The sequence below is a fragment of the Acanthaster planci genome, unplaced genomic scaffold (assembly GCF_054643075.1).
Source record: "Acanthaster planci isolate LZ-2023a unplaced genomic scaffold, COTS_SCS Contig54, whole genome shotgun sequence".
NCBI lineage: Eukaryota > Metazoa > Echinodermata > Asteroidea > Valvatida > Acanthasteridae > Acanthaster > Acanthaster planci.
The window spans coordinates 23,241-42,406 of NW_028257678.1; the positions used below are offsets into that span (position 1 = coordinate 23,241).

The following is a 19,166-nucleotide window of genomic DNA, read 5'->3' on the forward strand; positions in this document are numbered from 1 at the left end:
CAAAGACTTGAGAAAAATCAGATAAGAAGGTAGTGATTGCTACATTTGGAGCCAATAAACAACCATCAACAAGAAACGTTTATCATGACAGTCGACATCGGCCACAATGTACTCAAAAGATGATCCAGCTGCAGTAGATGGAGTGGTATGTATTCTCATTCCAGACTTATACAATACTCCTACACCACCACCAGCTCTACCTTGACTAGATTTATGGAGAAACTGGTAATCGCCAGATGTTAACTGTGATACCGTAGTAATGTCTCCTTCTTTAATCCATGTCTCAGTAACAGCAAGCACATCAATGTCTTCATCAGCCAGCAATTGAAGAATGCCAGTTGTTTTGTTACATACAGATCTCGTATTCAAACTACAAACCCCCAAGTTTCTTCTGGATGGAGTGCAACTCGAAGATGACACCAGTTTAATGGAAATTAAATTACCTGTCTGGGGTGGTCAGCAATATGACAAATGCCATGAATTGAATTGCCTAGGCATTACAATAACCAGATTTACAATAGTTCATTTGTTTTTATATCTGTTTATTTAAGTTAATTGATCTGGGTTTCAAAGAAATAGTTTATAAAGTCTAAATCTCTTTCTTATAGATTTTAGTAGGCTTTTAGTAATCCAGGGATTTTCAGGGAGTTTATTATTATGTCTACACTTTGCACAAGGCATGCATTAATCAGTGAGATGAGTTTACTTATTTGGAAATGTAAGTGCTCTCCTGAAAGGCAAAGGGCTCAATGTGTATTCTAGGCTAAGTTCAGATGAGTCAGCCAAATACAAAATGCACAAGGAGGTGTTACTCAAGCAATTCCACCTGAATGAGCATGCCTTTAGAGAGAAATTTCGGTTGGCAAAACCTGAGAAAGACGAAAGTGAGCCACAGTTTGCAGTCCATCTTGATAACCTACTGATGCGTTGGGTTGCTATGGCCAAAATACATTTGTACCTAAGACATAGAGGGAATGACGGTCTGAAAGATTTACTCTTGCAGGAACAAATCATGAATTGATGCAGTGACCATTTACATGTAGCTCTTTTCCTATAAGAGCATAAACTGGCTAATGTTATGGAAATGGCCCAATTTGCAGAGCAGCATACGGATGCTCACGGCAGCTTTGCTCCCTTTATTGTGGACAGCAAACTGTGTGGCCAATATTCAAATACATGTACATGTAGGTGGTTCCTACATGTACAGTAAATCAGAAGCAGACGCATAGTGCGTCATTTGCCAAATCGTTCAAACCTACCACCAATGCCAACACACCACGAGATGTACATTTATCATCTGGTAAGTGTTTTGTATGTGGCAAACTGGGTCACATAGCGCGTAACTGCTGCAGTAAGTTTAAAGAAATTGAGAGAGTCGCTATAACGTGATAGCTTCAGCAATTACTGGCCTTTTTGAGGCTGAATGTGACATGGGGCAAAACACACAGTTAGCCACGAAATCTAGAGAAAGTCTACCTAGTGCAATGGAAACTGAAGCATATATATCCACCTTGCCTGATTTCACCCCGCTCAGTGAATGTTGTACGCAAGATGGTTACGCCACATTGACGTGCGGATACGGATTCCCCGTAATGAGCGCGGCGTGTAAAAACTCGGATTGTTCTACAATGCCAGTCACAGACGGATTGGGTTAATGACATAAAATTTAAAGTTCTACGCAACAGTGGCTGTATAGCTCAGTAGTCATAAAATATGACCTTGTTTCAAGGTGAACAGCTCACTGGTGCTGAAAAGTCGTGTACTCTTGTCGATGAAACTGTTTGCGATCTCCAGTCGCAAGAATTAAATTAGACTTGCCCTATTTCGTTGGCTGGAATGACGCACTTGGCATGAGACAGTGTACTACATCATATTAGGTAACATAACAGGCGTCAGATCACTGAATAATCCTGACCTGCTCTGGCAATGTGGTGTCTCTTCAAACACTCAATTTGGAGAGGAGCATTGATACTATGTCATGTGCAGTGATGACACGAACACAACGAGCTGCGCAGGATAGACCATTAAGGAAACTTAAGGTACCTGAATGTATTCCAAACATCTCGAAATCTGAAATTATGAGCGAACAAGCTAATGATCCGTCGTTGGCCCATATAAGAGAAATTGCAGAGAAGGGCAATCAGAAATGCAACAAATACGGATCAACTTCCACTTTCTACTGGCTTGACGGTGTGTTGTATAGGAAGTTCGAATCACCCACTCTCCAATATGGAGACGTGTGTCCTCAACTTGTAGTTCCTATTAAATACCGAGTCAATGTAATTAACTTTGTAGCTCACGAAACCATCCTGGGTGGACACCAAGGAGCAAGGAAAACGTGTGATAAGGTTATGAGCGAATTCTTTTGGCCAGGGTGTCAGGCAGATACATGTACATGTATCACCGGATATTGTCGTTCCTACGACATATGTCAATGGACTATTCCAAAGGCAAAGTGACCAAGGTACATTGTACATGTACCACTGGGAGACATGCCCCTTATAGATATGCCATTTAAACGTGTGGCTGTGGACATTACAGGCCCCCTTCATCATCAAGTCTGACAGAGGCCATCGTTTCATATTGACCCTGATTGATTACGCGGCATCCAGAAGCCGTTGCTCTACCTACCAGTAGTATTGAAACTACCAGGGTAGTACAGTACATGTAGATGCCATGATCGATGTATTCACACGAGTCGGCTTCCCAACTGAAACCCTTTCCGATCAGGGATGACAGTTTACATCAGATCTCATGAAAGAAACGAGTAGGCTCTTGTCGATAAAACAGATGACCACTACTCCATGCCACCCTTCGTGCAACAGTTTGGTTGAATGCATGAACGGTGTACTTAAACTAATGTTGAAACGGCTTCGCGCAGAAAAGCTGCGTGATTGGGATCGCTATCCTGGACCTCTCCTCTTTGCATATCATGAAACACCTCACTCAAGCTTGAAATTTGCACCCTTCAAAGTACTTCACAGTCGCACAGTCCATAGTCCGATAGCTATATTACGCGAACTTTGGACGGCTAATGTTGAAAGTCCCAAAATTAAAACTACACACCAACATGTTCTCGATCTCTGCGAAAGTCTAGAAAAGACGTGGGAAATCGAACAGCAGAATTTGCAAACGTTGGCAGATATTAACAAACACTACTACAATGCAAAAAGTTGAGCCCAAAGTTTCAATGGCGGTGGCCTCGTATTACTACTCCTACATACTGACCAAAACAAACTATTACTATGGTGGAAGGGTCCTTTCCCTGTACTAGCCGAAGTCGGAAACATTGATTACCGTATAGATCTTGGCGACGGTACAGTCAAAACCTTCCATACCAACATGCTGAAGTGGTATGTGAGAAGGTTAGTTGAGCATGAAACAAAATGAAAAACAAATGAATGAAAATGTACTTGAACGCGTGTGTGTGGGTGTCACTGAAACTGAACAGAAGCCATGAGAATAGGAACCAGATGCCGAAACGAAGACGGACAATGAAGATATTATTATGACGTCACCATTGGGACCTTAAGAAACAGTAGATGATATCAAAATAACTGTCGAGACAGCAGGCCAAATAAAGAAAAAAAACAAGTTCAGTGTTTGTTTTTTCCTCTACAGCCAATAGAAAGTGCTAACACACAACTCAAGGTACATGTACATGTACAAACAATGTACATGTACGTGTACATGTATGTACATGTGCATTGATACTCCATTGGACCCTTTCGCTGTATTTCTCCTTAAAGTACGGTTACAATATTGAGTTTGGAACAATTCAACAAAAAACACTGACATTAGACATTGTTATTCTAACATGAAACTAAACCTGAAACTAACCAATATGAAATGATATGTGACATCCACAGTCATACATGTACATGTACATGCAAACTGGTACTTATTTAGAGTCAGGATTTGAAAAGTGGTAAATATAAAGTTGAAAAATAGTTGAATATTTTCAAAATTGAAAAGAAACTAATTCATTTGGCTTCCTTTTGGTCAGATATAAGTACATGTACATGGTGTGAATTTGAATTCAGTGAGTATGCAACAAATAAACATAGCTGTGCACATGCACATGTATGCATGCATGTACATGTATTACAGCGACATAAAACTTTCTTGAGACAAGACGAAAATGGCCTGATAGAAACTCACCTCTTTATTGCCTTCATGAATTTCCTGCTCTGTCGGTCAACTGTTCATCAGCACAACCCATCAACCTGAATGGTGTCCTTCAGTTACCACCAGATGAGTGACAAAGTGTAACGGCTGGGCATGGTCTATCTGCTGGCTCCCTCCCAAGACAGCACAATGGTGTCAGTAGACCAGCGTTCTCACCGCAGAGCCTGAAAAGAAACAAAAGAAAAAAACAACTTTAATCAACTGATTGTGGATGATTTCCACACACATGTACATGTACCCTGATTCATGTGGCTGATTCCAGCATGTACAGTTGGGCCATGGTTACGGAGTATGAGGAGCATCAACTGGCTGCATACCAAGATGATGACAAGATTACCCTTGCAGAAAATCAAGCCGCCAGAAAGATTAAGCAGAAGAGAGCAGCAGTTACACGTAACCAGGCTAAGAGGTTAAGAGCTCTTATGAACGTCCTGCTTCTACTTCAGACTTAGATGATGACAAAATTACCCAAGCAGAAAATTAAGCTGCCAGAAAGATGAAGCAGAAGAGGGTGGCAGAGGCGGCAGTCAAGCAGGCTAAGAGGTTAAGAGCTCTTACAAACGTCCTGCTTCTACTATTCATCACTTTGAGCAGTCCCAATGTTACAGTGCTCAAGTCAACATGCCTTAGGGTGTTGGAGGAGCGTGTTTCGTGTGCGGGAGCTTCTCTAATTGGAAGGCCACCTGCCCCAAGTAAAAAGACCAAAGTAGATGTTCAAGCTCAAAAAAGTTAAAGTTAAATTCAAATCCGATGTTGAGTTGTATTCTGATTCTATTCAATTTGATGTTGTTGACAGTTGCAATGAATATGAAGAAAATCCAGGCATCGATCTTTTCCATAAGGGTTGATGGTTGTCTTAAAAAGCAAAAGGCCTTTTAGGATCTAATACACCCACCAGAATTTGTTTCCAATATAGTGAACAAAGGTTATGTACGGTATTGCCGTTGACCTGCGATCCTCCTGTAGATATTTGTCCACCCTGTCGAGAATTTCTTGGTTTCGCTTGGAAAATGGCAAATTGTTGCCTTTTTAGCAATTTAGGCAGTGGCCATTTGACCTATCAGGTGCATCTTATATTTTCATCAATGTAATTTGCCCGCAAGTTAAGAAGTGAAGGGGTGAAGGAAAATCAATCATAATTCTTCTTGACGATGGGCTTGGGTTTGTATCTACCAGCAAAGAGTGCAAGAACACACACACAGGTTCCCTCAGATATCATCCGGTCTAGATTTGTTCCCAATGTTAAGAAAAGTATTTGGGATCCAGCAGACAATTGGAATGGCTTGGATATGACATCAATCTCAGTTTATGTACAGTCAGAATTCCCTACAGGATAATTGCTGCTATAAAACAAGGTATAGTGTAATCTGAAGCAAGTGACAAGGGCTATAGTGGCTATGTGGTAGAGTAACGTTGAGTAATGATAAGGCCCAGGGATCCTGGGACAGAAGTCAGTCTAGGAAGAGTTCCACATGGAAAGAACGCAAAGCAGTTGACTCAGTTCTCAAGTAGTTTGTGTGTAAACTGTCCAACCACCGGACTAAGTGGTTTACAGATAACCAAGCAGTTGTGCGAATAGTAGCACGTGGAAGTATGAACCCTGAACTTCAGGAGATAGGCCTGAGCATTTTGGAGTAATAATATTCGCATAGATATGGAGTGGATTTCAAGGTCCCCGAACCAAAAAGCTGATATGCTAAGTAGGCAAATGGATCAGGACAACTGGGGTATATCTGATCAAGTACTGTATTCTCATTTTTTGTGGAGGCCTCATACAGTAGACAGGTTTGCCACTTATTACAATAAACAAGTCGCAAGGTTTAATTCTAGATACCATAATCCAGGTTGTGAAACAGTAGATGCTTTCACTGTAGACTGGAAAAAAGAAAACAATTGGGTTGTACCCCCAATCGCCTTGACACCCAGAGTTATCAAGTGCATGGAAAGTACCAAGGCAGTTGGCGCTTTGATTAACCCATGCTTGTTTTGGCACCATACTGGCCGATCTTATTCCCAGATGGTTATAATCTAGGGAAACCAGTACAACTACTGTAGCATATGAAATTCCTAGAAACTGGCCGATATTTGCCGGAAGACGTGGCAATGTTAAGTTTACAGAGAATATTACTCAAAGTGAAATACTTGCATTAGGGTTAGATTTCTCATATGTCTAAATTAAAAATAGTACTAATGACAGTTTTGTTGTCTCTGTGCAGATCATGACAGTTTTGTTGTCTCTGTGCGGATCATGACAGTTTTGTTGTCTCTGTGCAGATCATAACAGTTTTGTTATCTCTGTGCGGATCATGACAGTTTTGTTGTCTCTGTGCAGATCATGACAGTTTTGTTGTCTCTGTGCGGATCATGACAGTTTTGTAGTCTCTGTGCGGATCATGACAGTTTTGTTGTCTCTGTGCGGATCATGACAGTTTTGTTGTCTCTGTGCAGATCATGACAGTTTTGTTGTCTCTGTGCGGATCATGACAGTTTTGTTGTCTCTGTGCGGATCATGACAGTTTTGTTGTCTCTGTGCAGATCATGACAGTTTTGTTGTCTCTGTGCGGATCATGACAGTTTTGTTGTCTCTGTGCAGATCATGACAGTTTTGTTGTCTCTATGCGGATCATGACAGTTTTGTTGTCTCTGTGCGGATCATGACAGTTTTGTTGTCTCTGTGCGGATCATGACAGTTTTGTTGTCTCTGTGCGGATCATGACAGTTTTGTTGTCTCTGTACAGATCATGACAGTTTTGTTGTCTCTATGCAGATCATATTCAGCAATGACATTTGGGCTTCAAGTATGGAAGAGGAATCACCAGAATTGAGGCATTCAGCAGCTCAGCTTCTGAGTGTAATGCTGGACTTACATGTAAGGGAGGAAAGGGAAGCTGTACTTGGGAGCTTTCTTACAGTGGTCAGATTGGGCTAGGGGTCTTGGAAAAGGCACATAAGCACAGACCCCTTTGATTATTTAACGCATTTAAGTAAAAAGTGTAATTCCCCCGCACTAATTATTAAAGAGGTTAAACATCCATATCTTGAGCACACAAAATGGCTGGAATTGAAGATCCCACGGTCTTTTCACTCGTAAAGTTTACTCTAGAAGGTCTAGAAAAGGCTGGTACCTAGCTTCAGTTATGAAGGAATGATAGATTCTTACTTGTATAATGCAAACAAAGAGGCAGATCTTATGACCTTGAGATCAGTTACAATGTGTCTTTCCGCATACACAGGTTTTTTCCGATTTAGTGAAGTGGCTCATGTCAAGCTTTCTCACGTTTCTGTGGTGGTCAGACTTTGTTAACTCTAGGAGTCTCTCAGATTTCCACACCACACACTTTCTCACAAACCTTGAGTGTTCCTACTTGTTCAACACAGTCCCGACATAATATTTAAATCGTTACATTTTCTGTGTAAAGTGGCCCCAGTGATTGTTCATGGTCATAATCATAAATTAACCATATCCTCATCAATATTAGTCTGCAACAATGGGTTCCAGTCCATTAGATTGTACCAGACATGAAGGTATTCTTGTACGCCACACTTATGCGACGTACTTCTCTGTGGCGTACATGACAATGTACCTTTCTCTAGCAGGAGTTTGCTCTGTCAGAACGTAAGTTCAATTTTGTCATAAACGTTTTGCAACGTTTATCGTTCATTTACGCACATTTCTGGCCTGTTCACATTGACAGATTTGTCTCGTAGTACGTGTGGGCCAAGTGTGAGCTCCAAGTCAGTTCAAAAATTTATCATTTGAACTGGATTCGTTAGTTGCATTTTCATGAAAGTTTTGTGGAAAGTTTGACCATGCACGAAGCATAATGACTGTTTTATGTTTGGATTCAATGACTATTACATATACTGATTTGTTTCATTGTGTGGTCTTTACACAGCTGAACTCTGTAGAGAGAGCAGGTTGCACAGGGCCCTTTTATCCTTTAGCCTATCCTTTAATATTTCCAATAGGTCACTTGGGAGACATTTTGTGGTAAATTTTTCAACATTAGGGAGACATCGGTCATTAGGGAGACATTGAAATGTCTCCCTAATGCTCCAACTACTAAAAGGAGGAACTTTTTTACGGTCCACATTTTGAGAGATGATAGATTAGGGTCTGAAAGGGAAACATGCAAAGTTTGGTTGAGATCGGATTAGGGAATATTGAATTATGGGACGGTAAAGTTTGAAAATTTTGCTCACGTTCCTATGGGAATGTCTCCCAAGTGACCAATTATCCTTTTATCCTTGAATTATCCCTTTGCCCACTGGCTCTGCCATATCTTATGACTTACCTTTTTATTTTTGTAATGATCACACCATAAGCTTTTTTTCATTACAGGTCAATCAATCCATATCACTGTCAACTCCATTTATTAGTATCCGCAATAGTGTAAATTTTCTCAATCTCAATATTGGGACAGTCCCAAATTTCTCAACTTGATTTCAAATAGAAATAAATCAACTCTAATATACAGTGAGAATAATTCTTTGTGCCAGTTATTGATCTTTATTTGGAGTATTTTAATTGCTGAAGCGATCAATACCTAGCTTAAAACTTAAGCGTACCCAACCACCGCAGGGTATCACCACCCAAGTATGAACGTGGCATTTCTTTTATTTAGGAGGATTTTACTCTGCTCATTCTGTCAAGCACAACTGACCAGTATTGAGAGGGTAGACAAATAGTCAGAAATAAGACAGATTCTAGGTATAGTCCAGTAGAGTTGTTCCAGAAATATTTATCTGCAGCTGAAGTTTCTGAATCAGATGCCTTTATTTTTCATGCTCAGTCAAACATTAAAGACGGGTACAAATTGAGGGGTATTAATCAGCCACACTCGGATTCAAGTGTAAGGGAAGTTATCCTTGAGGTTTTAGCCCTGTGTTTGTTGCAGATATGAAGAGTTTTGGCTTGCATTGCCTCCAATCCAGGGGAGCAACCACTGCTGCCCAAGCGGAAGTGCCAGACAGATTGTTTACAAGGCACGGTGGACGGAAATCGGAGTTGGTAAAGGACGGGTACGTTGAGGATCCTTTGGAAGATTTGTTACCGATCTCTAAAGCTGTTGGTTTGTAAGGGTAATTCTTTTGCATGAGGACAGCCCTGTCTGGGGTATACAGTAGCTACAGTAAACTCCGCCTAAGTCGGCATCGCGTAACTCGTCATATCGTCTAAGTCATTTTGTATAAGTCGGCATGTTTTTCTAAGTCCCTTCTCCACAAAACCACAGAAATTCTTTTGTGCATGTCAAAATTTGTGCTTCGCTATCAGTTTCCTTCGCCGGGGTTGCCAAGAAGTGTCAAGTAACAAGTCCCACTGATGTCTGTTTATTAGCAGCACAGGCCGTGGTTCATAATCGGCCAGCATGAGTACATCAATACCAGTAACCCCTCTAGTGCTACATGCATGCACTCTCTCCATTTTGGGGGTCGCCTTATTGAACAGAGTCTGGTTCCCTGCCCAAAGATTGCCTGATTGTAAGACAGCAAAATGGCGACTTACAGCACAAGTCAGCCTTTGCGTAAGTAGTCATAATTTCTTGAGTCCCAAGACTGCTGACTTAGCCGCAGTTTACTGTATATTGCATGGAGCAGAGCTACGTTTCTCATTCTTAAATCAGGGTGAGTTTTTCGTAGTAGCCAGTGAGTGTCAGTGCCACTCAATGCAAAGATAAGGAAGTACACGTAATCTCATAAATGTATTGTTCAGGTACCAGAATATTGGTATTGTCCCAGAGAAGTTGAGAGGACACGGGAACACGGATCTCGGGTATGCTTCAACCCTTTCTCGCCGAGCGTTTATTGCAGCCACAACTTGAGATAACAAATGCAAAATGTTATAGATTAAAAGATATTGCCATAGGGCCCTAGAATCACTTTAAAATCATACAAATGTAAAGGCAACAATATAGTTATTAGTTAAGTACACAGTGCTAACAACATAGCACCACTATCACAAAAGAACTTCTCCGTAGCGTCATGGGCAAAAGATGCTGAATTTAATAATGCATAAGTAACAGGCATGAAACGCCGGATTTTGTGATGCATGAGTAACGGGCAGGAGACGCCGAACCTTTAACTGGTGGCCAGTAACAGAGAGACTGTGTGTGCGGCAAGTCGCCACTGGTAAGTTTGCCCCCACCCCAACCCCCAAAGGTACAGGGGGCCACGGGGGAGAAGCCAGCCGCGATTGGGGCTTTTAGGCCCAAAACAGGACGTGACTCATGCCAAACAAGTTCCAACTTTGTTCTCGAGCCAGCTACACCCCCCCACTTACATGGATATAACACCATACGAACATATGCATATACATGTATTATACAAAGGCTAGGGCTTGGAAATGGGGGGACGATGGAGGATGGCCCAGGGTTGTGTTTGAAGAAAGTTTTAGCAGCGACTAAGTTCTGGCCGAACAATTTGTTGCCTACATGTAGCTGGGAGAGATGTAAGCCATCCCGCCAGAAGATGCAATGTTGGCTAGGGTTTATGCTGTCAGAGTGACCTAAGGCAGGGTCATTCCCTAGGTGTCTACACAGCCTATGGGCATATTTATTAAGGGCATAGACATTTCTCTGGCCAACTCCAGAGCGCTCCAGGCCATAGTAAATAAGGTGCAACAGAATATCTGACCATATGATGGTAGTGTTAGGGAGCAAATGGTGAATGCCTTTGAGGCCCTCCTCCAGCCTCTCCCAGATCTCTTTCACCGGCGTGGTGAAGAGGTCATGAGTCCCAATGTGGACCACCAACACATCAGGGGCAGGTGTGTGTTGAAGCTGGGCCCTGACATATGGAAGGAGTGAGGATATTCTGGCTCCCCGGGTGCCCAGCCATGTGAGGATTCCAAGAGAAGGTATGTGACCCATGTGTTCTGCTGCCCGGTAGACAATACTGTCCCCAAACCCAAACAAAAAACAAAACCAAAGGAACAGAGGAGCAGACGTCCTACTCGGAGGAGTATAAGTGAGTGTGGGGATTAGGGTTTGGGTTTTCCACCACCCCAGGGTCTTAGTCTGTGACAACAGGATGCCATTCATGGCCGTGGCAGCAGCTGTGCCAATGCGGAAGCTGTGAGCGCTAAACCCTGGGCCCTGGTTTGACTGGATGGCAGAGGCTTCCTGCGCCCCGCTTGGTCCTCCCGATGCTTCCTTTTCTTTCCTCGGCCTCCATGTTGACACAGCCGTGGAGGTGTCAAATTCCTCCCCCACATTTAGTGTGGAACGGATCGGAACCGTTAGGGAGTGTACCACTGTCGAGATAATTTTCATACAAAACTTCTTTGGACGTATGAATTTGTTCAATGACTTCAGGTTGATGATAGGACGCCAGTTGTCTCTTCCCTTCTTGGGTGTGAGGAAGAATGTTGAAACAAACCCCACTCCCAGCTGGTCGGGTTGAACATGAACAATAGCCCATTTTTGAAGAAGGGAAATTATCTCCGACTCCAGTGCCACGCATTGGTCCTTGTTGTGGGGAACAGGGGTCGGACGTAGTATCGCCTTGGATGGCGGGGTGCTTGTCAACTCGAGAGAATATCCAAGGGGGAGAGTTGAAAGGACCCAGCTGTCCGAGGTGATGTTTTTCCAGAGCCCCGTGAACAGTAGAAGGTGGCCGCCGACAGCAAACAATAATAGGTGCCTGGGAAATTTGCATATGTAGTGACTGTTTGGGTAGGTAGAGCGCAGTAGACTGGCAGACATAACAGGTACAAACCAGCACGCGATTTTCGACTTCTAACTGTATACCCTCGGCGATGAAGGAGAAGTGTGACGTCAGCCAGCGTGACGTGCACAGCGTCTGATTGGTTGGGGTAGCTGCCTCCGGAACGATAGCAGCATTGCAGAGTCAGAAGACGTTAAACAACATAAAAATGCTGTAAAATCAAGATGTATACGTCTTCTTTCATTTTCAAAAGAGCCATCAGGTAGAGACTTTAATAGCGACCATGAGACTATGAATGATAAACAAGCTGAAAATTACACTACGCCTAACATACAAACGAGCAAGAACAACAAGGTAGAAACGAGACTGATCAGCTGGTCACCTCCGGACAGGAGAAGCACGTGATGGTGAGCAGCCCGCAAGAGTTCCCCGACAACAATCCCCTGCTTGCAGAAATAGAACATAATCCAGCCATTCTTGACAGCTACAGAGTTCCAAGTTAGAAATGGTGCACTTCCACATGACATCAGAAAGCGAGGCACAGAGAGGAAAAGCAATAAGTCATTGCATAAGACAGTTACAGGTATTGAAAAAAAAAGTGACAACCCAGATCCCCGAGACTGTGACTGCCGATCCAGAGGAATTGCCAAAAGATTACGGCAGCAGAGGGAGAGTGTCATGGGCATTGCACGCCACATTAATTTTGGTGAGAAAGGATATTTTTTTACTACGTATGGCTTTGACTGTAGCCTGCAGAAAGGGGAAATAAATGAAAACGTGGCTGCTTGGAATGGCCTTCACGAAAGGCGACATAATTTCTATGTTGAAGATGATAGAATCGAGAGATGGATTTTCTCTGTATGATGACATTGTCCAGGTTAACTCTGCACAGCATTTCCATGTTTCCATGGAAATAATCGAGAAGACAAACTGCCACTGTGAAAGCTGAGATGAATGCAAGAGTTAGCTATTCTTCATCCTAAGCACAGAGGCAGTGTTGCATCTTGTTTCAAACTTATGTACTGATTGGAGGGTTGAGTATTGACAGGACACGCTAGAACAATTTCTTGTCGCAAGTAAAAATATCTAAGCCTGTAAAACAATGCAGGATAATAAAAGCATGCGTAGAAAAGGAAAAATATGCCAAGGGATACGACCTGGCATGCATCGGTGAATTCAAACAATACTACTTATTAATTCCCCACTTGACTGATCATGTTCATGCACGGTGGTATTGTTTGATAATAAATAAACAAACAGGAGTGGGTTTCGGCTCGGTAATTTAAAACCCACACTTTCTTTAATAGAAAACCTTATTTCGTGGGATGGGCTGTGTACAAACATAAGGATAACAAAAGAAAAATGCTGAAATTGAAATTTCATTAAATACATTTCGATGGAACGTTGAATATCAGTGCCCATGCAACAATTTAATTACAAGCTAAGATGTAAGAAACGTTGAAAAGAGAGCATACATGAATATTGCTGTCACTGTTCAATGATTTTGTCATTTAGCAGTTAAAGCATGGTCGTCAAAAAAACAGACTTTTAAGACCAATACAAAACAGGGATGTTAGTGCTAGTGCAACTATTGCTGGATAATTTTTGCATGTCATTTATATGAAATGTCACAACTGTACCTCCAAGTCTGGAAATTTCCTGTTTCGTGTATCTGGATGGTTGTTTCATTCATTTTGAATCTGAAAGATCACAAATAATTTAACAATGTTGACCGTGACAGAAAAATCAGCTGAACTGTATGTTAAACAAGTACATGTAGTTAACTTAAAAGAAATCTTTCATCGCCGTATCAATTTAAAATCTGTTTAATTTTTAATTTAGTTTGGAAATGTAAATTCAATAAAAACCTAATGTTTATGGTTTTCACTTTTGCTGTTCTATATTGACCGATAATTTTCATTATTTGTCAAAGGTAAACTTTAAGTGAAGTTTATTAAATCGTTTTCCCAGTAACAACATTGAAGTGCATGCTGGCAATTACAACTAAAGACATTTTGAAACCATTTTCTTATCTAAGATATTATAGTGGCATCATCATATCTCCTTTATATCTGAGGTATATCAAGTATTATTTTCATATGTAGAAATGAATGTAACGTTAGAAATAATTGCGAAGAAAAGGGTACTTCTACAGGTTCAATTGAATTGTCACCTCGTATTAGGCATGCGCCACCTACTGAATAGAATCAAAATTCCACCCCAAACTCGCATTCCCTTTTTTCCATCGGCATCTGGCCCCGTCTGACACGGTTAATCCGGTGAGGCAATTCACTTCCCTTTCTCAGCCCATTCACATCCCCTTTTTTCACCGGCAACCAGCTCTATCTGACATGGTTAATCCAGCGAGGCAATCCGCATCCCCTTTTTTCACCGGTAACCAGCCCAGTCTGACACGGTCGAACCGGCGAGGCAATTCGCATCCCTTTCTCAGCCCACTCGCATCCCCTTTTTTCACAGGCAACCAACCCTGTCTGACACGGTCAAACCGGCGAGGCAATTCGCATCCCTTTCTCAGCCCACTCGCATCCCCTTTTTTCACAGGCAACCAACCCTGTCTGACACGGTCAAACCGGCGAGGCAATTCGCATCCCTTTCTCAGCCAACTCGCATCCCCTTTTTTCACCGGCAACCAGCTCTATCTGACATGGTTAATCCAGCGAGGCAATCCGCATCCCCTTTTTTCACCGGTAACCAGCCCAGTCTGACACGGTCGAACCGGCGAGGCAATTCGCATCCCTTTCTCAGCCCACTCGCATCCCCTTTTTTCACAGGCAACCAACCCTGTCTGACACGGTCAAACCGGCGAGGCAATTCGCATCCCTTTCTCAGCCCACTCGCATCCCCTTTTTTCACAGGCAACCAACCCTGTCTGACACGGTCAAACCGGCGAGGCAATTCGCATCCCTTTCTCAGCCAACTCGCATCCCCTTTTTTCACAGGCAACCAACCCTGTCTGACACGATCAAACCGGTGAGGCAATTCGCATCCCTTTCTCAGCCCACTCGCATCCCCTTTTTTCACAGGCAACCAACCCTGTCTGACACGATCAAACCGGCGAGGCAATTCGCATCCCTTTCTCAGCCCACTCGCATCCCCTTTTTTCACAAGCAACCAACCCTGTCTGACACGGTCAAACCGGCGAGGCAATTCGCATCCCTTTCTCAGCCCACTCGCATCCCCTTTTTTCACAGGCATCCAACCCACTCTGACACGGTTGAACCGGCGAGGCAAATCGCATCCCTTTCTCAGCCCACTCGCATCCCCTTTTTTCACCGGCAACCAACCCAGTCTGACACGGTCAAACCGGCGAGGCAATCCGCATCCTTTTTTCAGCCCACTTGCATCCCCTTTTTTCACCGCCAACCTGCCCCGTCTGACATGGTCAATCCGGCGAGGCAATTCGCATCCCTTTCTCAGCCCATTCGGGTGATACAACAAAGTTCAAAGACGTTTTAGCATATTGTAACGAGTTTTGAAACTGATCGATCGATCGCTTTAGATCGAGAACCAATTTGAGAGATTCCCTAATGTTTACAAATTGTCGTTGCGCATCTAATCCTCTAGCCTGGGCTAATACGATGGTTTTGGTCTGTGCTTACGCTCAACACGTACACATAAGCTCTGATCGATTCATTCACTGCAGTCAAGCCGGAGTTCGTCAAGTGAGTCGTTTTGGTATAAAATCTTGCCAAGCAAGTTTCCTATCGTCCGATTGTTCAATGCAAGTCATTGTATAATGGCTTGGGTGTCCTGACGCTCTTGGGGGAACAGGAATGCCAAATCCCATGTAAGTCACATAAAGATATATGTATTTTCCGTGTCCTCCCAAGTCACGTTTGTTGCAATTGCATCCGGGGACTGCTTTGCATCCATTTTCATAATAAAAAGTGGTACCTAATCCATTTGTGGTGGTGTCTCGTGCCTATCTAAACAATAAAGTCGAGTCAACATTAAACAATAAACACCCATCGTTAAACTTTCTAAGATTTCAATTATTGTTCAAAGCGTCAAACACGTTATCTTTGGGGATGGGTATTTTGCAATCAAACAAGACCTTTCTAACCATGTAATACACATGGAAATTAAACAGAGCTAAAATGTATGAGTTTGAGTCCTTGAGTACGTCCCATCCGACACCGCAGGCCATAGTGGTACAATATACCCCAAAGTTGAGTTGGTTGTGATAAAACGACATAGGATCGCTAGACCAACGGTGTACAAAGAAGTCCATTCTAACTCTAGGCACTTTGTAAGCATCTATTAAATTGGGAAACTTGGCAAAAAAGGTGTTGTTTTTGTTCACTTTAATCACGAGTTGACTGTAGTTGATGTCCATGCTTGCTTATTTAAAAAGGTGTTAATTAAGTTTGATTTATTTATTTTGTTTGGTGTTTTTATAAATACACATCATGAGTCAGGTTCACACTTAACTGAAAATGAGCAGACGTTTAAATTACAAGACTACATTGATAACTAGCAAGGTAAAAAAAAACCCTGGATATTTTATCATTATAAATTCCACCGAAATTGATTGGCAAACTCAAATAAATCTAGAGATGCTCTTTTAGTTATGGGATTTAATCGTTTAATCATGCAATGGCTACACTCCTGGGAAATATCTAGAGATGTTTTGCAACCTAGAGAGCGTAGTGGCATCGTCATTCTTCTTAGATTTTACAATGTTGATTGGTTTGAATTTGTTTTAAACGTCTTAGCCGGAACAAATTCCTCAAAAGCTGATTGAGAGAATTATGGAAGGGTGGTATCGACCATTGCGTTTGCCCAATTGCCAAGATAGCAAATGTGCAGTCTGATTGCAGTTGCAATATGTCAGGGCATTTCGAACAGTACACATGCAAGAACGGAACCCCGAGTGGTGGGCCAACAATGTACATAGAAGTGCTCTCCTGAAAGGCAAAGCACTCAATGTGTATTCTTGGCCGAGTTCAGATGAGTCAGCCAAATACTAAATGCTCAAGGAGATGTTACTCAAGCAATTCCACCTGAATGAGCATGCCTTTAGAGAGAAATTTTGGTTGGCAAAACCTGAGAAAGACGAAAGTGCGCCACAGTTTGCAGTCCGTCTTGATAACCTACTGATGCGTTGGGTTGCTATGGCCAAAATACATGTGTACCTAAGATATACATGTACATGTATGACAGTCTGAAAGATTTACTCTTGCGGGAACAGTTCATGAATTGATGCAGTGATCACTTACATGTAGCTCTTTTCCTATAAGAGCATAAACTGGCTAATGTTATGGAAATGGCCCAATTTGCAGAGCAGTATACGGATGCTCACGGCAGCTTTGCTCCCTTTATTGGGAACAGCAAACTGTGCGGCCAATATTCAAATACATGTAGGTGGTTCCAATATGTAGATCAGAAGCAGATGCATAGTGCACTGTTTGCCAAATCATTGAAACCTATCACCAACGCCAACACACCACGAGATGTACATGTATCATCTGGTAAGTGTTTTGTATGTGGCAAACCGGGTCACATAGCACGTAACTGCTGCAGTAAGTTTAAAGAAATTGAGAAAGTCGCTATAACGTGATAGCTTCAGCAATTACTGGCCTTTTTGAGGCTGAATGTGACATGGAGCAAAACACACAGAAAGCCACGAAATCTAGAGAAAGTGGTCCACCTAGTGCAACAGAAACTGTAGCTTATACATGTATATCGACCTTGCCTGATTTCACGCCGCTCATTGAATGTTGTACACAAGAGGGTTACGCAACATTGATGTGCAGATATGGACTCCCTGTAATGAGCGCGGCGTGTAAAAACTTGGATTGTTCTACGATGCCAGTCAAAGACGGATTGGGTTAACAACATCAAATGTTAAGTTAATGTATATGCGACGGCGGCTGTAGCTCAGTAGTCATAAAACATGACCTTGTTCCCGATGAACAACTCACTGGTGCCGAAAAGTCGTGTATTCTTGTCGATGTAACTGTTCGCGTATCTCCAGTCGCAAGAATTAAATTAGACTCACTCTACTTCGTTGGCTGGACTGATGCGCTTGGCATGAGACAGTGTACGACGTCATATTAGGTAACATAACAGGTGTCAGATCACCGAATAATCCTGACCTGCTCTGGCAATGTGGTGTCTCATCAAACACTCAATTTGGAGAGGAGCATTGATACTATGTCATGTGCAGTGATGACCCGAGCACAACGAGCTGTGCAGGATAGACCATTAAGGAAACTTAAGGTACCTGAAAGTATTCCAGTCATCTCGAAATCTGAAATTATGAGCGAACAAGCTAATGATCCGTCGTTGGCCCATATAAGAGAAATTGCAGAGAAGGGCAATCAGAAATGCAACAAATACGGATCAACTTCCACTTTCTACTGGCTTGATGGTGTGTTGTATAGGAAGTTCGAATCCCCCACTTTCCAATATGGAGATGCGAGTCCTCAACTTGTAGTTCCTATTAAATATCGAGTCAACGTAATTAACTTTGTAGCTCACGAAATATTGTCGTTCCTACGACATATGTCAATGGACTATTCCAAAGGCAAAGTGACCAAGGTACATGTACCACTGGGAGATATGCCCCTTATAGATATGCCATTTAAACGTGTGGCTGTGGACATTACAGGCCCCCTTCATCATCCCAAATCTGACAGAGGCCATCGTTTCATATTGACCCTGATTGATTACGCGGCATCCAAAAGCCGTTGCTCTACCTGCCAGTAGTACTGAAACTACCAGGGTAGTACATGTACATGTAAATGTATTCACACGAGTCAGCTTCCCAACTGAAATTCTTTCCGATCGGGGATCACAGTTTACATCAGATCTCATGAAAGAAACGAGTAGGCTCTTGTCAATAAAACAGATGATCACTACTCCATTACATCCTTCGTGCAACCGTTTGGTTTAACGCATGAACGGTGTACTTAAACTAATGTTGAAACGGCTTCACGCAGAAAAGCTGCGCGGTTGGGATCGCTATCCTGGACCTCTCCTCTTTGCATATCATGAAACCCCTCACTCAAGCTTGAAATTTGCACCCTTCAAAGTACTTTACAGTCGCACAGTCCATAGTCCGATAGCTATATTACACGAACTTTGGACGGGTAAAGTTGAAAGTCCCAAAATTAAAACTATACACCAACATGTTCTCGATCGCTGCGAGCGTCTAGAAAAGACATGGGAAATTGCAGAGCAGAATTTGCAAACGTCGGTAGATGTGAACAAACACTGCTACAATGCAAAAAGTTGAGCCCAAAGTTTCAATGGCGGTGGCTTCGTATTACTACTCCTACATACTGACC

General features: G+C 42.5%; 1 long non-coding RNA gene across 6 annotated transcripts in view; it reads right to left on the bottom strand.

Moving 5' to 3' along the window:
- Nucleotides 1-19,166, bottom strand: part of LOC147795365 (uncharacterized) — a 54,421-nt gene that overhangs the window by 23,230 nt on the left and 12,025 nt on the right. For 4 of the 6 annotated variants that reach the window (XR_015423969.1, XR_015423966.1, XR_015423971.1 and 1 more), the window contains one exon: nt 4,162-4,352. This is a non-coding gene — a long non-coding RNA (uncharacterized LOC147795365). Of the gene's footprint in view, nt 1-4,161; nt 4,353-13,493; nt 13,554-19,166 lie in introns of all 6 variants that reach the window. The other 2 variants (XR_015423968.1, XR_015423967.1) reach the window with 1 other exon arrangement.